The 20,573-nt window shown below is 60.3% G+C and overlaps 2 non-coding genes across 2 annotated transcripts; both read left to right on the top strand.

Annotated features, from left to right (window-relative positions):
* The first annotated feature begins 12,215 nt into the window (after window positions 1-12,215).
* On the top strand, window positions 12,216-12,334 carry LOC131865183 (5S ribosomal RNA). The gene has a single exon (XR_009363912.1). It is a non-coding gene; the product is annotated as a 5S ribosomal RNA (ribosomal RNA).
* A 7,817-nt stretch (window positions 12,335-20,151) lies between these two features.
* LOC131865177 (5S ribosomal RNA) lies at window positions 20,152-20,270 on the top strand. Its single transcript, XR_009363906.1, has one exon. It is a non-coding gene; the product is annotated as a 5S ribosomal RNA (ribosomal RNA).
* The last annotated feature ends 303 nt before the right edge of the window (window positions 20,271-20,573 follow it).

The raw sequence follows: 20,573 nt of genomic DNA, 5'->3' as shown, positions 1-20,573 counted from the left end.
CGCAACCTACGTGCAAAGCGGTCGCACACCGGGTAAGGGAGTGAGAGCCCCAAACATAGCTGGGCGAGGCGCTCACTCCGCTCTTTAATATCTCGTTAATACCGCCAAGGAAATGGCACAAGCACACACACACAAGCATCCTCGGAAGAGGACAGTTCGAGTGACAGGTCAAATCCAAGAGTTCCGAAGACTACCTCCAGGAACAATCGGGAACAAGACCGATTACAAGTCGTCGAGTCTGTTACTGGGCGAACACGAGATGCGCACAGGAAATCGATCAGCCCTCACAATGGCCCAAGGCCAGAGATCGGACTGCTACGATTTACCCCAACAATCATCGTGCCACTCTTCGCAGAGAGGTGATAGACGCCAACGAGCCCGCGCATAGCAATCGAGGTGTAAAAAGGGCGTTGAAGGCAGGAAGCCTGGACGAAAGAGGCTACGAGGTCACCTCGAAGCGGTCTAAGAATCGGGCGCACTTGGGGCGACTACCAGTGCCAACCCCTTATCCCGCGGTGCGTCCGACACACAGAAATTTCCAAGGCGGCCAAGGAGCCTCCCCGCATAGCAATCGGGGTGTGAGGTTACGGATGCAGCATTGATAGCAATCGAGGTGTGAGGCGAAGGATGCAGAAGTGAGAGCCGAGGGATGTAGCAGAGATAGCAATCGGGGTGTGTGATGCAGAAGAGATAGCAATCGAGGTGTGCGGTGGGAAGGGCCCAGCAGCCAGAATGCATGAAGCGACGGATGAAGCAGTGATGACAACCGGGCTGTGAGGAGAGGAGGGATGCAGCCAAGAAAGCAATCAGGGCTCGAGGCAAGGGATGCATCAAGGATAGCAATCATGTTGTGAGGCGAGATTCCAAAGGCTAAACGTGAGAGGCTGCAGGGTCGACTCAGAGAGGTCTATGCATGTGAGAGGCTGAAAGCAAGGTCGACTCGGAGCGGTCTATGCATCGGGCGCGCTTGGGGCGACTACCAGTGCCAACCCCTTATCCCGCGACGCGTCCGACAAAGAGAACGTTCCAAGGCGGCAGAGGAGGTTACCAGCCGAAGGATGCAGTAGCAATAACAGGTATAGTTCCGCGGCGGCCGAGAAGACTCACCGCATAGGAATCGGGATGCGAGGCGACGGATGCGGCGGGAAGGCCCCGACGGCTAAACGGAAGAGGCTGCAGGGCCGCCTCGGAATGGTCCAAGCATCGGATGCGATTGGGACGACTACCAGTGCCAACCCCTTATCCCGCGATGCGTCCGATACACAGATAGTTCCAAGGCGGCCGAGGAGCCTCACCGCATATCAATCGGGGTGCGAGGCGAGGGATGGGGCGGGAAGGCCCCAACGGCTAGACGGAAGAGGCTTCAGGGCCACCTCGGAATGGTCCAAGCATCGGACGCGCTTGGGGCGACTGCCAGTGCCAACCCCTTATCCCGCGATGCGTCCGATACACAGATGGTTCCAAGGCGGCCGAGGAGCCTCACCGCATAGCAATCGGGGGTGCGAGGCGAGGGATGGGGCGGGAAGGCCCCAACGGCTAGACGGAAGAGGCTTCAGGGCCGCCTAGGAATGGTCCAAGCATCGGACACGCTTGGGGCGACTACCAGTGACAGCCCCCTATCCCGCGATGCGTCCGATACGAAGATGGTTCCAAGGCGGCCGAGGAGCCTCACCGCATAGCAATCGGGGTGCGAGGTGGGGGATGCGGCGAGATGGCCCCAACGGCTAGACGGAAGAGGCCACAGGGCCGCGTCGGAATAGTCCAAGCATCGGACGCGCTTGGGGCGACTACCAGTGACAACCCCTTATCCCGCGATGCGTCCGATACGAAGATAGTTCCAAGGCGGCCGAGGAGCCTCACCGCATAGCAATCGGGGTGCGAGGTGGGGGATGCGGCGAGATGGCCCCAACGGCTAGACGGAAGAGGCTGCAGGGCCGCCTCGGAATAGTCCAAGCATCGGACGCGCTTGGGGCCACTACCAGTGACAACCCCTTATCCCGCGATGCGTCCGATACGAAGATAGTTCCAAGGCGGCCGAAGAGCCTCACCGCATAGCAATCGGGGTGCGAGGTGGGGGATGCGGCGAGATGGCCCCAACGGCTAGACGGAAGAGGCCACAGGGCCGCCTCGGAATAGTCCAAGCATCGGACGCGCTTGGGGCGACTACCAGTGACAACCCCTTATCCCGCGATGCGTCCGATACGAAGATAGTTCCCAGGCGGCCGAGGAGCCTCACCGCATAGCAATCGGGGTGCGAGGCGAGGGATGCGGCGAGATGGCCCCAAAGGCTAGACGGAAGAGGCTGCAGGGCTGCCTCGGAATAGTCCAAGCATCGGACGCGCTTGGGGCGACTACCACTGCCAACCCCTTATCCCGCGATGCGTCCGATACACAGATAGTTCCGAGGCGGCCGAGGAGGTGGGGGATGCAGCGAGATGGCCCCAACGGCTAGACGGAAGAGGCTGCAGGGCCGCCTCGGAATAGTCCAAGCATCGGACGCGCTTGGGGCGACTACCAGTGACAACCCCTTATCCCGCGATGCGTCCGATACACAGATAGTTCCGAGGCGGCCAAGGAGCCTCACCGCATAGCAATCGTGGTGCGAGGTGGGGGATGCGGCGAGATGGCCCCAACGGCTAGACGGAAGAGGCTGCAGGGCCGCCTCGGAATGGTCCAAGCATCGGATGCGCTTGGGGCGACTACCACTGCCAACCCCTTATCCCGCGATGCGTCCGATACACAGATAGTTCCAAGGCGGCCGAGGAGCCTCACAGCATAGCAATCGGGGTGCGAGGCGAGGGATGCGGCGAGAAAGCCCCAACGGCTAGAGGGAAGAGGCTTCAGGTCCGCCTCGGAATGGTCCAAGCATCGGACGCGCTTGGGGCGACTACCAGTGACAACCCCTTATCCCGCGACGCGTCCGATACACAGATAGTTCCAAGGCGGCCGAGGAGCCTCACCGCATAGCAATCGGGGTGCGAGGCGAGGGATGCGGCGAGAAGGACCCAACGGCTACACGGAAGAGGCTTCGGGGCCGCCTCGGAATGGTCCAAGCATCGGACGCGCTTGGGGCGACTACCAGTGACAACCCCTTATCCCGCGACGCGTCCGATACACAGATAGTTCCAAGGCGGCCGAGGAGCCTCACCGCATAGCAATCGGGGTGCGAGGCGAGGGATGCGGCGAGAAGGACCCAACGGCTACACGGAAGAGGCTTCGGGGCCGCCTCGGAATGGTCCAAGCATCGGACGCGCTTGGGGCGACTACCAGTGACAACCCCTTATCCCGCGACGCGTCCGATACACAGATAGTTCCAAGGCGGCCGAGGAGCCTCACCGCATAGCAATCGGGGTGCGAGGCGAGGGATGCGGCGAGAAGGACCCAACGGCTAGACGGAAGAGGCTTCGGGTCCGCCTCGGAATGGTCCAAGCATCGGACGCGCTTGGGGCGACTACCAGTGACAACCCCTTATCCCGCGACGCGTCCGATACACAGATAGTTCCAAGGCGGCCGAGGAGCCTCACCGCATAGCAATCGGGGTGCGAGGCGAGGGATGCGGCGAGAAGGACCCAACGGCTAGACGGAAGAGGCTTCGGGTCCGCCTCGGAATGGTCCAAGCATCGGACGCGCTTGGGGCGACTACCAGTGACAACCCCTTATCCCGCGACGCGTCCGATACACAGATAGTTCCAAGGCGGCCGAGGAGCCTCACCGCATAGCAATCGGGGTGCGAGGCGAGGGATGCGGCGAGAAGGACCCAACGGCTAGACGGAAGAGGCTTCGGGTCCGCCTCGGAATGGTCCAAGCATCGGACGCGCTTGGGGCGACTACCAGTGACAACCCCTTATCCCGCGACGCGTCCGATACACAGATAGTTCCGAGGCGGCCGAGGAGCCTCACCGCATAGCAATCGGGGTGCGAGGCGAAGGATGCGGCGAGAAGGACCCAACGGCTAGACGGAAGAGGCTTCGGGTCCGCCTCGGAATGGTCCAAGCATCGGACGCGCTTGGGGCGACTACCAGTGACAACCCCTTATCCCGCGACGCGTCCGATACACAGATAGTTCCAAGGCGGCCGAGGAGCCTCACCGCATAGCAATCGGGGTGCGAGGCGAGGGATGCGGCGAGAAGGACCCAACGGCTAGACGGAAGAGGCTTCAGGGCCGCCTCGGAATGGTCCAAGCATCGAACGCGCTTGGGGCGACTACCAGTGACAACCCCTTATCCCGCGACGCGTCCGATACACAGATAGTTCCGAGGCGGCCGAGGAGCCTCACCGCATAGCAATCGGGGTGCGAGGCGAGGGATGCGGCGAGAAGGACCCAACGGCTAGACGGAAGAGGCTTCAGGGCCGCCTCGGAATGGTCCAAGCATCGGACGCGCTTGGGGCGACTACCAGTGACAACCCCTTATCCCGCGACGCGTCCGATACACAGATAGTTCCGAGGCGGCCGAGGAGCCTCACCGCATAGCAATCGGGGTGCGAGGCGAGGGATGCGGCGAGAAGGACCCAACGGCTAGACGGAAGAGGCTTCAGGGCCGCCTCGGAATGGTCCAAGCATCGGACGCGCTTGGGGCGACTACCAATGACAACCCCTTATCCCGCGACGCGTCCGATACACAGATAGTTCCGAGGCGGCCGAGGAGCCTCACCGCATAGCAATCGGGGTGCGAGGCGAGGGATGCGGCGAGAAGGACCCAACGGCTAGACGGAAGAGGCTTCAGGGCCGCCTCGGAATGGTCCAAGCATCGGACGCGCTTGGGGCGACTACCAGTGACAACCCCTTATCCCGCGACGCGTCCGATACACAGATAGTTCCGAGGCGGCCGAGGAGCCTCACCGCATAGCAATCGGGGTGCGAGGCGAGGGATGCGGCGAGAAGGACCCAACGGCTAGACGGAAGAGGCTTCAGGGCCGCCTCGGAATGGTCCAAGCATCGGACGCGCTTGGGGCGACTACCGTTGCCAACCCCTTATCCCGCGATGCGTCTGATACACAGATAGTTCCGAGGCGGCCGAGGAGCCTCACCGCATAGCAATCGGGTTGCGAGGCAGATTATTGGGAAGGGAACCCCCTGGGATGCGGCTCAAGCAGTGCCCAAAGGGACTGGAATGCGGAATCACATCGAGAGACCCAAATGCTATACGAGGGCTCAAATCGAATTATCGATTTGGCCACGACATGGACGCATCGGAACGACTACCTTTGCCGAACCACTCGCAATTGCATCCATACCGAAACCAATAGACATTTCCGTTAGAGCCCTCGCATAGCATTCGGGAATCTCGCATGCCCCTCTAAATCGACCAATGCTGGCGCTCAATGAAAATCCGAGCGCTACCACCGTTCGAGCGCCAGCATTGGTCGAGTTAGAGGGGCACGGGGGAGAATGCTCCAGTCAACACCTCCCCTATATAAGTTATTTGTCCGATTCTCGCACAACCGTAGTCTGCCTCGTCGAATCAAACAACGGTCCCAGATTCCGACTTCCGTTCCGTAGAGACCCAAAAGCTAGATGGAGGCTCGCAAGAAAGAGAGTCGGCGCATAGCAATCGGGTTTCTCGAACGTTTAGGGACCGAGCTCACTTGCGGATAGGGCAAAATCCGCCAAGCAACCCAAAAGCTAGACGGGGGCTCGAATCGAATCGCCTAGGCGGCCACAACAACGACGTGTTGGATCGACTACCAGTGCCAAACCATTCAGCAAGACTAGTCTGTGTCGAGGCCGGATAGAGATTCTCAGAGAGCGCCCGCATAGCATTTAGGAGACCTGCCGCGTCCCTCACACTCGACAAATGGTGGTGCACGTTTATAAATCCGAGCGATCCCAACCCTTTCAAGCACCAACATCGGTCGAGATAGAGGGGCACGGAGGGGGCTGCGTGAGACAACACAGTCCCCTATATAAGTTATTTGTCCGATTCTCACACATCCGAAGAATGGTCATCAAATCGGACAACAGCCCAAACTTCCGACTTCCGTCCCAGAAAGCCCAAGAGCTATCTAAAACGTTCATGGCCGGAACTCGATCGCGGCTATACCAGTCCGCCAAGCAACCCAAAAGCTAGACTGGAGCTCTAGTCGAATCACCTCTGTGGCCATTGCAAGGACGTGTTGGAGCGACTACCATTGCCGAACCATTCCGCAGGTCGAGTCCATACCAAGGCCGCATAGAGATTCACGATGAGCTCCTGCATAGCAATCAGGAGACTTGCCGTGTCCATCACAATCGATAAATCCTGGTGCAAGATTTTTGCATCCGAGCGCTCCAACCAGTCGAGCACCAGCATCAATCGACATAAACGGGCACGGGGGGAGGATGCTCGAGAACACTACCTCCCCTATATAAGTTATTTGTCCGATTCTCAAGCAGCCGAAGTCTGGTCATCGAATCGGGTCAAAGACCACAACTTCCGACTTTACCCACAATGCAAGTCATCGAATCGAACATCGGCCCCCGAGTCGGACTCCATGCGTATGTCAGGTCATCGGACCCAAATTCCGCCTTCCTGCGCATGGCGGGCCATCAATATCAACTCGGTCATCGGACCCAAACTCCGCCTTTTTGCGTATGGCACGCCTTCAAATCGGTCATCGGACCCAAATTCCGCCTTCCTGTGCATGGCGGGCCATCAACATCAACTCGGTCATCGGACCCAAATTCCGCCTTTCTGCGCATGGCACGCCATCAACTCGGTCATCGGACCCAAATTCCGCCTTCCTGCGCATGGCAGGTCATCGGACACAAATTCAGACCTCGCCAATATGCCTACGTATCGAATCGGTCATCGGACCCAACTTCCGACTTCATCCATACTGTAGGGTCTTTGAGGTTGGCGCGGTGCGCTCAACCCAGGGAGTCGACCCATCGAAGCATACACCTCCCCTATATAAGCTATTTGTCCGATTCCCACACCTGTGTAGTTTGCACCTCTGACCAGGACATCGACCCCAACTTCCGAACTCGACTGCAACGACGGCACCAGCGCCTTGGTGCGCACCTTGCGACGCACAGTCCCAACATTCGCCTTCCTGCACATGGCAGGTCATCGGACCCAAATTCCGACCTCGCGAGTATGCCTACATATCGAATCGGTCATCGGACCCAACTTCCGACTTCATCCATACCGTAGGGTCTTTGAGGTTGGCGCGGTGCGCTCAACCCGGGGAGTCGACCCAACGAAGCATACACCTCCCCTATATAAGCTATTTGTCCGATTCCCACACCTGTGTAGTTTGCACCTCCGATCAAGACATCGACCCCAACTTCCGAACTCGCCTCCAACGACCGAACCAGCGCCTTGGTGCGCACCTTGCAACGCACAGTGCCAACATTCGCCTTCCTGCACGTGGCAGGTCATCGGACCCAAATTCCGACCTCGCGAGTATGCCTACATATCGAATCGGTCATCGGACCCAACTTCCGACTTCATCCATACCGTAGGGTCTTTGAGGTTGGCGCGGTGCGCTCAACCCGGGGAGTCGACCCAACGAAGCATACACCTCCCCTATATAAGCTATTTGTCCGATTCCCACACCTGTGTAGCTTGCACCTCCGATCAGGACATCGACCCCAACTTCCGAACTCGACTAAAAAGACCGCACCAGCGCCTTGGTGTGCACCTTGCAACGCACAGTGTCAACATTCGCCTTCCTGCACATGGCAGGTCATCGGACCCAAATTCCGACCTCATGAGCATACCTACTAATCGAATCGGTCATCGGACCCAACTTCCGACTTCATCCATACCGTAGGGTCTTTGAGGTTGGCGCGGTGCGCTCAACCTGGGGAGTCGACCCATCGAAGCATACACCTCCCCTATATAAGCTATTTGTCCGATTCCGACACCTGTGTAGTTTGCACCTCCGCTCAGGACATCGACCCCAACTTCCGAACTCGCCTGCAACGACCGAACCAGCGCCTTGGTGCGCACCAAAAGTGCGCACTTTTGGAGGGCACTTTTGTGCGCTCCAAAGGTGCGCACTTTTGGAGGGCACTTTTCTGCGCTCCAAAGGTGCGCACTTTTGGAGGGCACTTTTTGGAGGGCACTTTTCTGCGCTCCAAAGGTGCGCACTTTTGGAGGGCACTTTTTGGAGGGCACTTTTCTGCGCTCCAAAGGTGCGCACTTTTGGAGGGCACTTTTTGGAGGGCACTTTTCTGCGCTCCAAAGGTGCGCACTTTTGGAGGGCACTTTTTGGAGGGCACTTTTCTGCGCTCCAAAGGTGCGCACTTTTGGAGGGCACTTTTTGGAGGGCACTTTTCTGCGCTCCAAAGGTGCGCACTTTTGGAGGGCACTTTTTGGAGGGCACTTTTCTGCGCTCCAAAGGTGCGCACTTTTGGAGGGCACTTTTTGGAGGGCACTTTTCTGCGCTCCAAAGGTGCGCACTTTTGGAGGGCACTTTTTGGAGGGCACTTTTCTGCGCTCCAAAGGTGCGCACTTTTGGAGGGCACTTTTGTGCACTCCAAAGGTGCGCACTTTTGGAGGGCACTTTTCCTGTGCTCCAAAGGTGCACACCTAGGTGAGCACCTTCGACCACACCTTGTAGCACACCAAACTCTGACTTTCGACTTCATCCGCAATGCAGGGTCTTTGAGGTTGGCGCAATGCGCACAACCAGGGGAGTCGACCCATCAAACCCAACACCTCCCCTATATAAGCTATTTGTCTGATTCTCATACATGCGTAGCCTGCAGGAGCAATTAGGACATCGACCCCAACTTTCGGCTTCTAAACGAAAACAAGGTCTTTGAGGTTGGTGTAATGCGAACAACTAGGGGAGTCAACCCATCAAACCCAACACCTCCCCTATATAAGCTATTTGTCTGATTCTCATACATGTGTAGTCTACAGGAGCAATTAGGACATCGACCCCAACTTTTGACTTCTTAACGAAAACAAGGTCTTTGAGGTTGACGTAATGCGCACAACCAGGGGAGTCGACCCATCAAACCCAACACCTCCCCTATATAAGCTATTTGTCCGATTCTCATACATGTGTAGCCTGCAGGAGCCATTAGGACATTGACCCCAACTTTTGACTTCTTAACGAAAACAAGGTCTTTGAGGTTGGCGTAATGCGCACAACCAAGGGAGTTGACCCATCAAACCCAACACCTCCCCTATATAAGCTATTTGTCTGATTCTCATACATGTGTAGCCTGCAACAACGATTAGGACATCCACCCCAACTTCTGAATTCGTCTGCGTTGACCGCACCAAAGGTGCACGCCTTGGTGCTCACCAAAATCCGACTTCCGACTTCTTCTGCTATGCGGGGTCTTTGAGGTTGGCGCAGTGCGCACAACCAGGGGAGTCAACCCACCGAATGCAACACCTCCCCTATATAAGCTATTTGTCTGATTCTCATACATGCGTAGACTGCAGCAATGATTAGGACATCCACCCCAACTTTTGACTTCTTAAACAAGACAGGGTCTTTGAAGTTGGTGCAGTGCACACAACCAGGGGAGTCGACCCATCAAACGCAACACCTCCCCTATATAAAGCTATTTGTCCGATTCTCATACGTGTAGTCTGCAGCAGCGATTAGGACATCGACCCCAACTTCCGAATTCGTTTGCATTGACCGCACCAAAGGTGCACGCCTTGGTGTGCACCCTGGAGTGCACTTTGGTGCTCACCTCGGTGCACACTTTGGTGTGCACCTCGGTGTGCACCAAAGGTGCGCACCTTGGAGCGCACCAAAGGTGTACACTTTGGAGCGCACCACATAGGGTCTTTGAGAGGTTGGCGCAGTGCGCACACCAAGGTGGGTGTTGAGGTGCGTGCCGAGGTGGGTGGGTGCTAGGGTGCGCTCCATGGTGGGTGCCAGGGTGGGTGCGTGCTAGGGTGGATTCCAAAGAGGGTCATAGGGTGGGTGCCAAGGTGGGTTGGTGATATAGTGGGTTCAAAGGTGGGTACTAGGGTGGGTTCCAAGGTGGGTCACAAGTTGGGTGCCAGGATGCGTGGGTGTTAGGTTGGGTGCCAAGGTGGGCTCCTGCGTGGGTGGGTGCTAGGGTGGGTTTCAAGGTGGACGCGAGGGCGGGTGCCAAGGTGGGTAACAAGTTGGGTGTTAGGATGGGTGAGTGCTAGAGTGGGTGCCAAGGTGGGTGGGTGCTAAGGTGGATGCCAAGGTGGTTCACAGGGTGGGTGGGTTCTAGGGTGAGTTCCAAGGTGGGTCACAGGTTCAGTGCTAGGGTGGGTGTCAAGGCGGGTGTCGAGGTGCCTGGGTGCTAGGGTGTGGATGCCAATGTGGGTCATAGGGTGGGTACTAGGGTGGGCTGCAATGTGGGTGCCAAGGTGGGTAACATGCTCGGTGGGTTCTAAATTGGGTGCCAGGGTGGGTGTGCACCCACCTTGCCCGAGGTGGGTGCCAAGGTGCCAGTGTGGGTGGGTGCTAAGGTGGATGCCAAGGTGGGTGAGAAGGTGGGTGATAGGTTGAGTGGTAGGATGGGTGGGTGCCAAGATGGGTCACAGGGTGGGTGCAAGGGTGGGTAGGTGCTAGGGTTGGTGTCAGGGTGGGTGGGTGCTAGGTTGGGTTCCAAGGTGGGTGCGAGGGTGAGTGTCAAGGTGGGTCACAGGTTAGGTGCTAGGATGGGTGAGTGCTAGGGTGCAAAGGTGCCAGGGTGGGTGCTAGGATGGGTCGATGCTAGGGTGAGTGGCAAGGTGGGTCCACAAGTGTCAAGGTGGGTGCCGAGGTGGGTGCCAAGTCGGCGACTGCTATGGTGGATGCCAAGGTGGGTCACGGGGTGGGTGCCAAGTTGCTAGGTTGGGTTCCAAGGTGGGTGCCAACGTGGGTGCTAGGGTGCGTGGGTTAAAGGGTGTGTCACAACGTGGGTGCCAGGATGGGTGCGCACCCACACTGGCCAAGACGGGTGCGGGTGCAAGGTTGGGTTCCAAGCCCGGTCACAGGCTGGGTGCTAGGATGGGTGGGTGCCAAGGTGGGCACCAGGGTGGGTGCACCCACCCTGGCCAAGGTGGGTCACGGGGTGGGTCCTAGGGTGGGTAACGGGGTGGGTACTAAGGTGCGTGCCAAGGTGGGTCATAGGGTGGGTGCCAAGGTGGGCACCAGGGTGGGTGTGCACCAACCCTAGCCAGGGTAGGTCACGGGGTGGTTGTCGGGGTGGGCGTCAAGGAGCCAAGGTGGGTGGCAAGTAGCCAAGTTGCGTGCCAAGGTGGGTGTCGGGGTGGGTGCCAAGGATCCAAGGTGGGTGCCAAGGAACCAAGGTGGGTGTCTGGGTGGGTGCCGAGGTGGGAGCCAGGGTGGGTCCCAAGGTGAGTGCAAAGGTGGGTGCCAGGGTCAAGGTGAGTGCCAATGTGGGTTCCAAGGTGCCAGGGTCAGGGTGAGTGCCAATGTGGGTTCAAAGGTGCTAAGTTGGGTGCGAGGTTGGGTGCGAGGGTGGGTGGGTGCCAAGGTGTGCTAGGTGGAAGCCCGGGTGGGTCGGCATCCCATGGGTGTCGAGTTGGGTGCCTGATGGGTGCTTCTTGTCAAGTTTTAGTCGTCGGGACTCATTTCGAGCCTTAGAGGTCGTTTCTTGTCCGGTTGCCCTGTCTTCGACCTGGGAACCCAATTTTGGTCCTCGGGTCCCATTTTTTTTTGTCTCGCATCCCACTTTTGGCCTGTGGCCTTTTCGGGGTCGATTCTCGTTTTGGGCATCAGAGCATGTTTCTTCTCCTAAAACCCAATATTTGTTTATTAAGTCTCGGAACACATTTTTGTTCTCGTGGACCCATCATGGGTCTTGGAACGCATTTGTGGTCCTTGGGTCCCATTTTGCATCCCGAAACTTGTGTTTTGGTGCTTGATCCCTATTTTGGGTGCCCACCTTGCACCAAGTGCGCACCCGGGGCAAACCGAGCGCCTTGGTGCACCGGGGCAAGATCGAGCGTGCACCCGAGGCGCCCCGAACATGCACCAAGGTGCACTCGGCCCACATGTGAGCGCAGGTCGTTGCGCCCGAGGTGGTGTGTGGGCACCGCGTTGCAGACGGGACACTGCACGCACACGACGCCCCCTCCAGGTGCACGCACGTAGGCCGGGCCGGGTGCACACCCGACGCCCTAGCAAGGTGCGCGCACCCGGGCAGGGCTCACACTTGGCGAACGGGGCGCACTTCGCGAGGGAGGGTGTGCACCTCGACGGGGGTGGGTGGCCGGGGTGGATTCGCACGTGGGTCGCGGTTTGCTAAGTACACACTGCGACAAGCTCATAACGGGTGCGATCATACCAGCATTAGTGCACCGGATCCCATCAGAACTCCGTAGTTAAGCGCGCTTGGGCCGGAGTAGTACTGGGATGGGTGACCTCCCGGGAAGTCCCGGTGTTGCACCCTTTTTTAGTTTTTCGCCGGGCGTCGCAATGCTATTTGAATAAACCTTTTGCCCGTTTGCGTTCTCGTCGGGGCCGGGCCGGGCCGGGGTGCGCTGCCCGCACTACCGCGCGCGCGGGGGCGACACCGAGCGCGCACCCGAGGCACCCCGAGCACACAGGCCACGGTGCAACCCGGGCGTTGTGCGCGCACCCCGGTGCGCCCGAGGTGCTGCGCGCGCACCCAGGTGAAATCGGTGTGCACCTCGGCCAGTGCGCGCTCGGTCGAGTCGCGCACGTTGGCCAAGGTGCACGGTGATGTTTCTTACTCTAAGGTTCCGCACCAGACGCCCGGGACAGGTGAGCGAAGCTGGGCGGGGCCGGGTGCGCGGCCGGGGCAGGTGCACGCAGCTGGAGAGAGCTTTGGAGCACACTTCGGAGCGCACCAATGATGCGCTCCATTCAAAAGTTTCCTGAAAAGGCAAAAAAAGTTGAGATTATAGAATTTCCCACTTGAGAGATTGTAAAAAAAAAAAATTTAAAATGAAGGAAACGCGGGTGCCAAGGTGTGCGCAGCCCAGCCAAGGTGTGCGCACCAAGGCGCCCACCCTGGCGAAGGTGCACGCAAGGTGCGCACCCGAGGCAAACCGGACAATTAACCCAACTTTCGACTTCGCGCGCACCTTGGAGCGCACTTCGGAGCGCTCCTTGGTGCGCACCAATCTTGGGCACCTCGGAGTGCACCATGGCGCCCACCAAGGTGCGCACCCGGGGCAAACCGAGCTCCGACTTCGTGCGCACCTTGGAGCGCACGAAAGGTGCGCACCATGGCGCCCACCAAGGTGCGCAGCCCAGCCAAGGCGTGCGCATCAAGGTGCGCACCCTGGCGAAGGTGCGCACCCGGGGCAAACCGAGCTCCGACTTCGTGCGCACCTTGGAGCGCACAAAAGGTGCGCAACCCAGCCAAGGTGTGCGCACCCCGGTCAAACCGAGCTCCGAATCGTGCGCACCAGAGGTGCACGCCATCGTGCGCACCTTGGAGCACACTTCGGAGCCCTCCTTGGTGCGCGCCGATGTTGCGCACCTCGGAGCGCACCCGGGGAAAACAATGCAATTAACCCGACTTTCGACTTCGTGGGCACCTCGGAGCGCTCTCGGGTTCGCACCTCGGAGCACACCGAGGTGCGCACCTTTGATGCGCTGCCTTCACCAATTTCCAGAAAAGGCAAGAAAACATTGAGAAGGTGTGCGCACCGAGGTGCCCACCCTGGCGAAGGTGCACGCGAGGTGCGCACCCGGGGCAAACCGGGCTCCGACTTCGTGCACGCCGCACCTTGGAGCACACTTCGGAGCGCTCCTTGGTGCGCACCAGGGCGCGCAACCCAGCCGAGGTGCCCACCCCGGCGAAGGTGCACGCGAGGTGCGCACCCGGGGCAAACCGGGCTCCGACTTCGTGCACGCCATGGTGCCCACCGCGGCGAAGGTGCACGCGAGGTGCGCACCCGGGGCAAACCGGGCTCCGACTTCGTGCACGCCGCACCTTGGAGCACACTTCGGAGCGCTCCTTGGTGCGCACCATGGTGCCCACCAGGGCGCGCAACCCCGCCGAAGGTGCACGCGAGGTGCGCACCCGGGGCAAACCGGGCTCCGACTTCGTGCACGCCGCACCTTGGAGCACACTTCGGAGCGCTCCTTGGTGCGCACCATGGTGCCCACCAGGGCGCGCAACCCCGCCGAAGGTGCACGCGAGGTGCGCACCCGGGGCAAACCGGGCTCCGACTTCGTGCACGCCATGGTGCGCACCGCGGCGAAGGTGCGCACCCGGGGCAAACCGGGCTCCGACTTCGTGCACGCCGCACCTTGGAGCACACTTCGGAGCGCTCCTTGGTGCGCACCAAGGCGCGCAACCCAGCCGAGGTGCCCACCCCGGCGAAGGTGCACGCGAGGTGCGTACCCGGGGCAAACCGGGCTCCGACTTCGTGCACGCCGCACCTTGGAGCACACTTCGGAGCGCTCCTTGGTGCGCACCATGGTGCCCACCAGGCCGCGCAACCCAGCCAAGGTGTGCGCACCAAGGTGCACGCGAGGTGCGCACCCGGGGCAAACCGGGGTCCGACTTCGTGCACGCCGCACCTTGGAGCACACATCGGGGCGCTCCCGGGTTCGCACCGGCGTTGCGCACCGTGGTGGGCACCTCGGAGCACACCAAGGTGGGCAGCGAGGTGCGCACCTTTGATGCGATGCCTTCACTAATTTCCATAAAAGGCAAAAAAAAAACGAGATTTTAAAATTTCCGTTTTGAAAGATAGTGAGAAAAAGGGAATGCTGGTGCCATCTTGAGCCCGCCCTGGTGCGCAGCCCAGCCAAGGTGTGCGCACCAAGGTGCCCACCCTGACGAAGGTGCGCGCCCGGGCAATTAACCCAACTTCCAACTTCGCGCGCGCCAGGGTGGGAGCGCACCCAACAACCGGGCCTGGGAAGAGCCAATGCGAGAAACCCCACCAAACGCTCTGACAAAAAAAGAGGGGGCGCTCCAGTAACCCCGCTTCGGAGCGCACCCTGGGCAAACCCAGCCAAGGTGCCCACCCCGGCCAAGGTGCAGGCGAGGTGCGCACCCGGGGCAAACCGGGCTCCGACAACGTGCACGCCGCACCTTGGAGCACACTTCGTAGCGCTCCCGGGTGCGCACCTCAGAGCACACCAAGGTGGGCAGCGAGGTGCGCACCTTTGATGCGCTGCCTTCACTAATTTCCAGAAAAGGCAAAAAAAAAAGGAGATTTTAAAATTTCCGTTTTGAAAGATAGTGAAAAAAACGGAACGCGCGTGCCATCTTGAGCCCGCCCTGGTGCGCAGCCCAGGTAAGGTGCCCACCCTGGCAAAGGTGCGCACCCGGGCAATTAACCCTACTTCCGACTTCGTGCGCGCCAGGGTGGCAACCGGGCCTCGGAAGAGCCAATGCGAGAAACCCCACCAAACGCTCCGACAAAAAAAGAGGCGGCGCTCCAATAACCCCGCTTCGGAGCGCAGCCGGGGCAAACCCAGCCAAGGTGCCCACCCCGACGAAGGTGCACGCGAGGTGCGCACCCGGGGCAAACCGGGCTCCGACAACGTGCACGCAGCACCTTGGAGCACACTTCGAAGCACTCCCGGGTGCCCACCGGCGTTGCGCACCGTGGTGGGCAGCGAGGTGCGCACCTTTGATGCGCTGCCTTCACTAATTTCCAGAAAAAGGCAAAAAAAAATGAGATTTTAAAATTTCCGTTTTGAAAGATAGTGAAAAAAAAGGAACGCGGGTGCCATCTTGAGCCCGCCCTGGTGCGCAGCCCAGGCAAGGCATGCGCACCAAGGTGCCCACCCGAGGTGCACACCCGGGGCAAACCGGGCTCCGACTTCGTGCAGGCCGCACCTTGGAGCACACTTCGGAGCGCTCCTTGGTGCGCACCATGGTGCCCACCAGGGCGCGCAACCCAGCCAAGGTCTGCACACCAAGGTGCCCACCCCGGCGAAGGTGCACGCGAGGTGCGCACCCGGGGCAAACCGGGCTCCGACTTCGTGCACGCCATGGTGCCCACCGCGGCGAAGGTGCACGCGAGGTGCGCACCCGGGGCAAACCGGGCTCCGACTTCGTGCACGCCGCACCTTGGAGCACACTTCGGAGCGCTCCTTGGTGCGCACCATGGTGCCCACCAGGGCGCGCAACCCAGCCAAGGTGTGCGCACCAAGGTGCACGCGAGGTGCGCACCCGGGGCAAACCGGGGTCCGACTTCGTGCACGCCGCACCTTGGAGCACACATCGGAGCGCTCCCAGGTTCGCACCAGCGTTGCGCACCTTTGATGCGCTGCCTTCACTAATTTCCAGAAAAGGCAAAAAAAAATGAGATTTTAAAATTTCCGTTCTGAAAGATAGTGAAAAAAACGGAACGCGGGTGCCATCTTGAGCCCTTCCTGGTGCGCAGCCCAGGCAAGTTGTGCGCACCAAGGTGCCCACCCTGGCGGAGGTGCGCGCCCGGGGCAATCCGGGCTCCGACTTCGTGCACTGCATGGTGCCCACCAAGGCGCGCAACCCAGCCAAGGTGCCCACCGCAGCGAAGGTGCACGCGAGGTGCGCACGCGAGGTGCACACCCGGGGCAAACCGGGCTCCGACTTCGTGCACGCCGCACCTTGGAGCACACTTCAGAGCGCTCCTTGGTGCGCACCAGGGCGCGCAACCCAGCCGAGGTGCCCACCCCGGCGAAGGTGCACGCGAGGTGCGCACCCGGGGCAAACCGGGCTCCGACTTCGTGCACGCCATGGTGCCCACCGCGGCGAAGGTGCGCACCCGGGGCAAACCGGGCTCCGACTTCGTGCACGCCGCACCTTGGAGCACACTTCGGAGCGCTCCTTGGTGCGCACCATGGTGCCCACCAGGCCGCGCAACCCAGCCAAGGTGTGCGCACCAAGGTGCACGCGAGGTGCGCACCCGGGGCAAACCGGGGTCCGACTTCGTGCACGCCGCACCTTGGAGCACACATCGGGGCGCTCCCGGGTTCGCACCGGCGTTGCGCACCGTGGTGGGCACCTCGGAGCACACCAAGGTGGGCAGCGAGGTGCGCACCTTTGATGCGATGCCTTCACTAATTTCCATAAAAGGCAAAAAAAAAACGAGATTTTAAAATTTCCGTTTTGAAAGATAGTGAGAAAAAGGGAATGCTGGTGCCATCTTGAGCCCGCCCTGGTGCGCAGCCCAGCCAAGGTTTGCGCACCAAGGTGCCCACCCTGGCGAAGGTGCGCGCCCGGGCAATTAACCCAACTTCCAACTTCGCGCGCGCCAGGGTGGGAGCGCACCCAACAACCGGGCCTGGGAAGAGCCAATGCGAGAAACCCCACCAAACTCTCTGACAAAAAAAGAGGGGGCGCTCCAGTAACCCCGCTTCGGAGCGCACCCTGGGCAAACCCAGCCAAGGTGCCCACCCCGGCCAAGGTGCAGGCGAGGTGCGCACCCGGGGCAAACCGGGCTCCGACAACGTGCACGCCGCACCTTGGAGCACACTTCGTAGCGCTCCCGGGTGCGCACCTCAGAGCACACCAAGGTGGGCAGCGAGGTGCGCACCTTTGATGCGCTGCCTTCACTAATTTCCAGAAAAGGCAAAAAAAAAAGGAGATTTTAAAATTTCCGTTTTGAAAGATAGTGAAAAAAACGGAACGCGCGTGCCATCTTGAGCCCGCCCTGGTGCGCAGCCCAGGTAAGGTGCCACCCTGGCAAAGGTGCGCACCCGGGCAATTAACCCTACTTCCGACTTCGTGCGCGCCAGGGTGGCAACCGGGCCTCGGAAGAGCCAATGCGAGAAACCCCACCAAACGCTCCGACAAAAAAAGAGGCGGCGCTCCAATAACCCCGCTTCGGAGCGCAGCCGGGGCAAACCAAGCCAAGGTGCCCACCCCGACGAAGGTGCACGCGAGGTGCGCACCCGGGGCAAACCGGGCTCCGACAACGTGCACGCAGCACCTTGGAGCACACTTCGAAGCACTCCCGGGTGCCCACCGGCGTTGCGCACCGTGGTGGGCAGCGAGGTGCGCACCTTTGATGCGCTGCCTTCACTAATTTCCAGAAAAAGGCAAAAAAAAATGAGATTTTAAAATTTCCGTTTTGAAAGATAGTGAAAAAAAAGGAACGCGGGTGCCATCTTGAGCCCGCCCTGGTGCGCAGCCCAGGCAAGGCATGCGCACCAAGGTGCCCACCCGAGGTGCACACCCGGGGCAAACCGGGCTCCGACTTCGTGCAGGCCGCACCTTGGAGCACACTTCGGAGCGCTCCTTGGTGCGCACCATGGTGCCCACCAGGGCGCACCCGAGGCAAACCGGGCTCCGACTTCGTGCACGCCGCACCTTGGAGCACACATCGGAGCGCTCCCAGGTTCGCACCAGCGTTGCGCACCTTTGATGCGCTGCCTTCACTAATTTCCAGAAAAGGCAAAAAAAAACGATATTTTAAAATTTCCGTTCTGAAAGATAGTGAAAAAAACGGAACGCGGGTGCCATCTTGAGCCCTTCCTGATGCGCAGCCCAGGCAAGTTGTGCGCACCAAGGTGCCCACCCTGGCGGAGGTGCGCGCCCGGGGCAAACCGGGCTCCGACTTCGTGCACTGCATGGTGCCCACCAAGGCGCGCAACCCAGCCAAGGTGCCCACCGCAGCGAAGGTGCACGCGAGGTGCGCACCCGAGGTGCACACCCGGGGCAAACCGGGCTCCGACTTCGTGCACGCCGCACCTTGGAGCACACTTCAGAGCGCTCCTTGGTACGCACCAGGGCGCGCAACCCAGCCAAGGTGCTCACCCCGGCGAAGGTGCACGCGAGGTGCGCACCCGGGGCAAACCGGGCTCGGACTTCGTGCACGCCGCACCTTGGAGCACACATCGGAGCGCTCCCGGGTTCGCACCAGCATTGCGCACCTTTGATGCGCTGCCTTCACTAATTTCCAGAAAAGGCAAAAAAAAGAAAAAAATGAGATTTTAAAATTTCCGTTTTGAAAGATAGTGAAAAAAACGGAACGCGGGTGCCATCTTGAGCCCGCCCTGGTGTGCAGCCCAGGCAAGTTGTGCGCACCAAGGCACCCACCCTGGCCAAGGTGGGTCACGGGGTGGGTCCTAGGGTGGGTAACGGGGTGGGTACTAAGGTGCGTGCCAAGGTGGGTCATAGGGTGGGTGCCAAGGTGGGCACCAGGGTGGGTGTGCACCAACCCTAGCCAGGGTAGGTCACGGGGTGGTTGTCGGGGTGGGCGTCAAGGAGCCAAGGTGGGTGGCAAGTAGCCAAGTTGCGTGCCAAGGTGGGTGTCGGGGTGGGTGCCAAGGATCCAAGGTGGGTGCCAAGGAACCAAGGTGGGTGTCTGGGTGGGTGCCGAGGTGGGAGCCAGGGTGGGTCCCAAGGTGAGTGCAAAGGTGGGTGCCAGGGTCAAGGTGAGTGCCAATGTGGGTTCCAAGGTGCCAGGGTCAGGGTGAGTGCCAATGTGGGTTCAAAGGTGCTAAGTTGGGTGCGAGGTTGGGTGCGAGGGTGGGTGGGTGCCAAGGTGTGCTAGGTGGAAGCCCGGGTGGGTCGGCATCCCATGGGTGTCGAGTTGGGTGCCTGATGGGTGCTTCTTGTCAAGTTTTAGTCGTCGGGACTCATTTCGAGCCTTAGAGGTCGTTTCTTGTCCGGTTGCCCTGTCTTCGACCTGGGAACCCAATTTTGGTCCTCGGGTCCCATTTTTTTTTGTCTCGCATCCCACTTTTGGCCTGTGGCCTTTTCGGGGTCGATTCTCGTTTTGGGCATCAGAGCATGTTTCTTCTCCTAAAACCCAATATTTGTTTATTAAGTCTCGGAACACATTTTTGTTCTCGTGGACCCATCATGGGTCTTGGAACGCATTTGTGGTCCTTGGGTCCCATTTTGCATCCCGAAACTTGTGTTTTGGTGCTTGATCCCTATTTTGGGTGCCCACCTTGCACCAAGTGCGCACCCGGGGCAAACCGAGCGCCTTGGTGCACCGGGGCAAGATCGAGCGTGCACCCGAGGCGCCCCGAACATGCACCAAGGTGCACTCGGCCCACATGTGAGCGCAGGTCGTTGCGCCCGAGGTGGTGTGTGGGCACCGCGTTGCAGACGGGACACTGCACGCACACGACGCCCCCTCCAGGTGCACGCACGTAGGCCGGGCCGGGTGCACACCCGACGCCCTAGCAAGGTGCGCGCACCCGGGCAGGGCTCACACTTGGCGAACGGGGCGCACTTCGCGAGGGAGGGTGTGCACCTCGACGGGGGTGGGTGGCCGGGGTGGATTCGCACGTGGGTCGCGGTTTGCTAAGTACACACTGCGACAAGCTCATAACGGGTGCGATCATACCAGCGTTAGTGCACCGGATCCCATCAGAACTCCGCAGTTAAGCGCGCTTGGGCCGGAGTAGTACTGGGATGGGTGACCTCCCGGGAAGTCCCGGTGTTGCACCCTTTTTTAGTTTTTCGCCGGGCGTCGCAATGCTATTTGAATAAACCTTTTGCCCGTTTGCGTTCTCGTCGGGGCCGGGCCGGGCCGGGGTGCGCTGCCCGCACTACCGCGCGCGCGGGGGCGACACCGAGCGCGCACCCGAGGCGCCCCGAGCACACAGGCCACGGTGCAACCCGGGCGTTGTGCGCGCACCCCGGTGCGCCCGAGGTGCTGCGCGCGCACCCAGGTGAAATCGGTGTGCACCTCGGCCAGTGCGCGCTCGGTCGAGTCGCGCACGTTGGCCAAGGTGCACGGTGATGTTTCTTA

The sequence above is a fragment of the Cryptomeria japonica genome, unplaced genomic scaffold, assembly GCF_030272615.1.
Source record: "Cryptomeria japonica unplaced genomic scaffold, Sugi_1.0 HiC_scaffold_104, whole genome shotgun sequence".
Lineage (NCBI taxonomy): Eukaryota > Viridiplantae > Streptophyta > Pinopsida > Cupressales > Cupressaceae > Cryptomeria > Cryptomeria japonica.
This window is presented reverse-complemented; position numbering and strand designations above follow the sequence as displayed.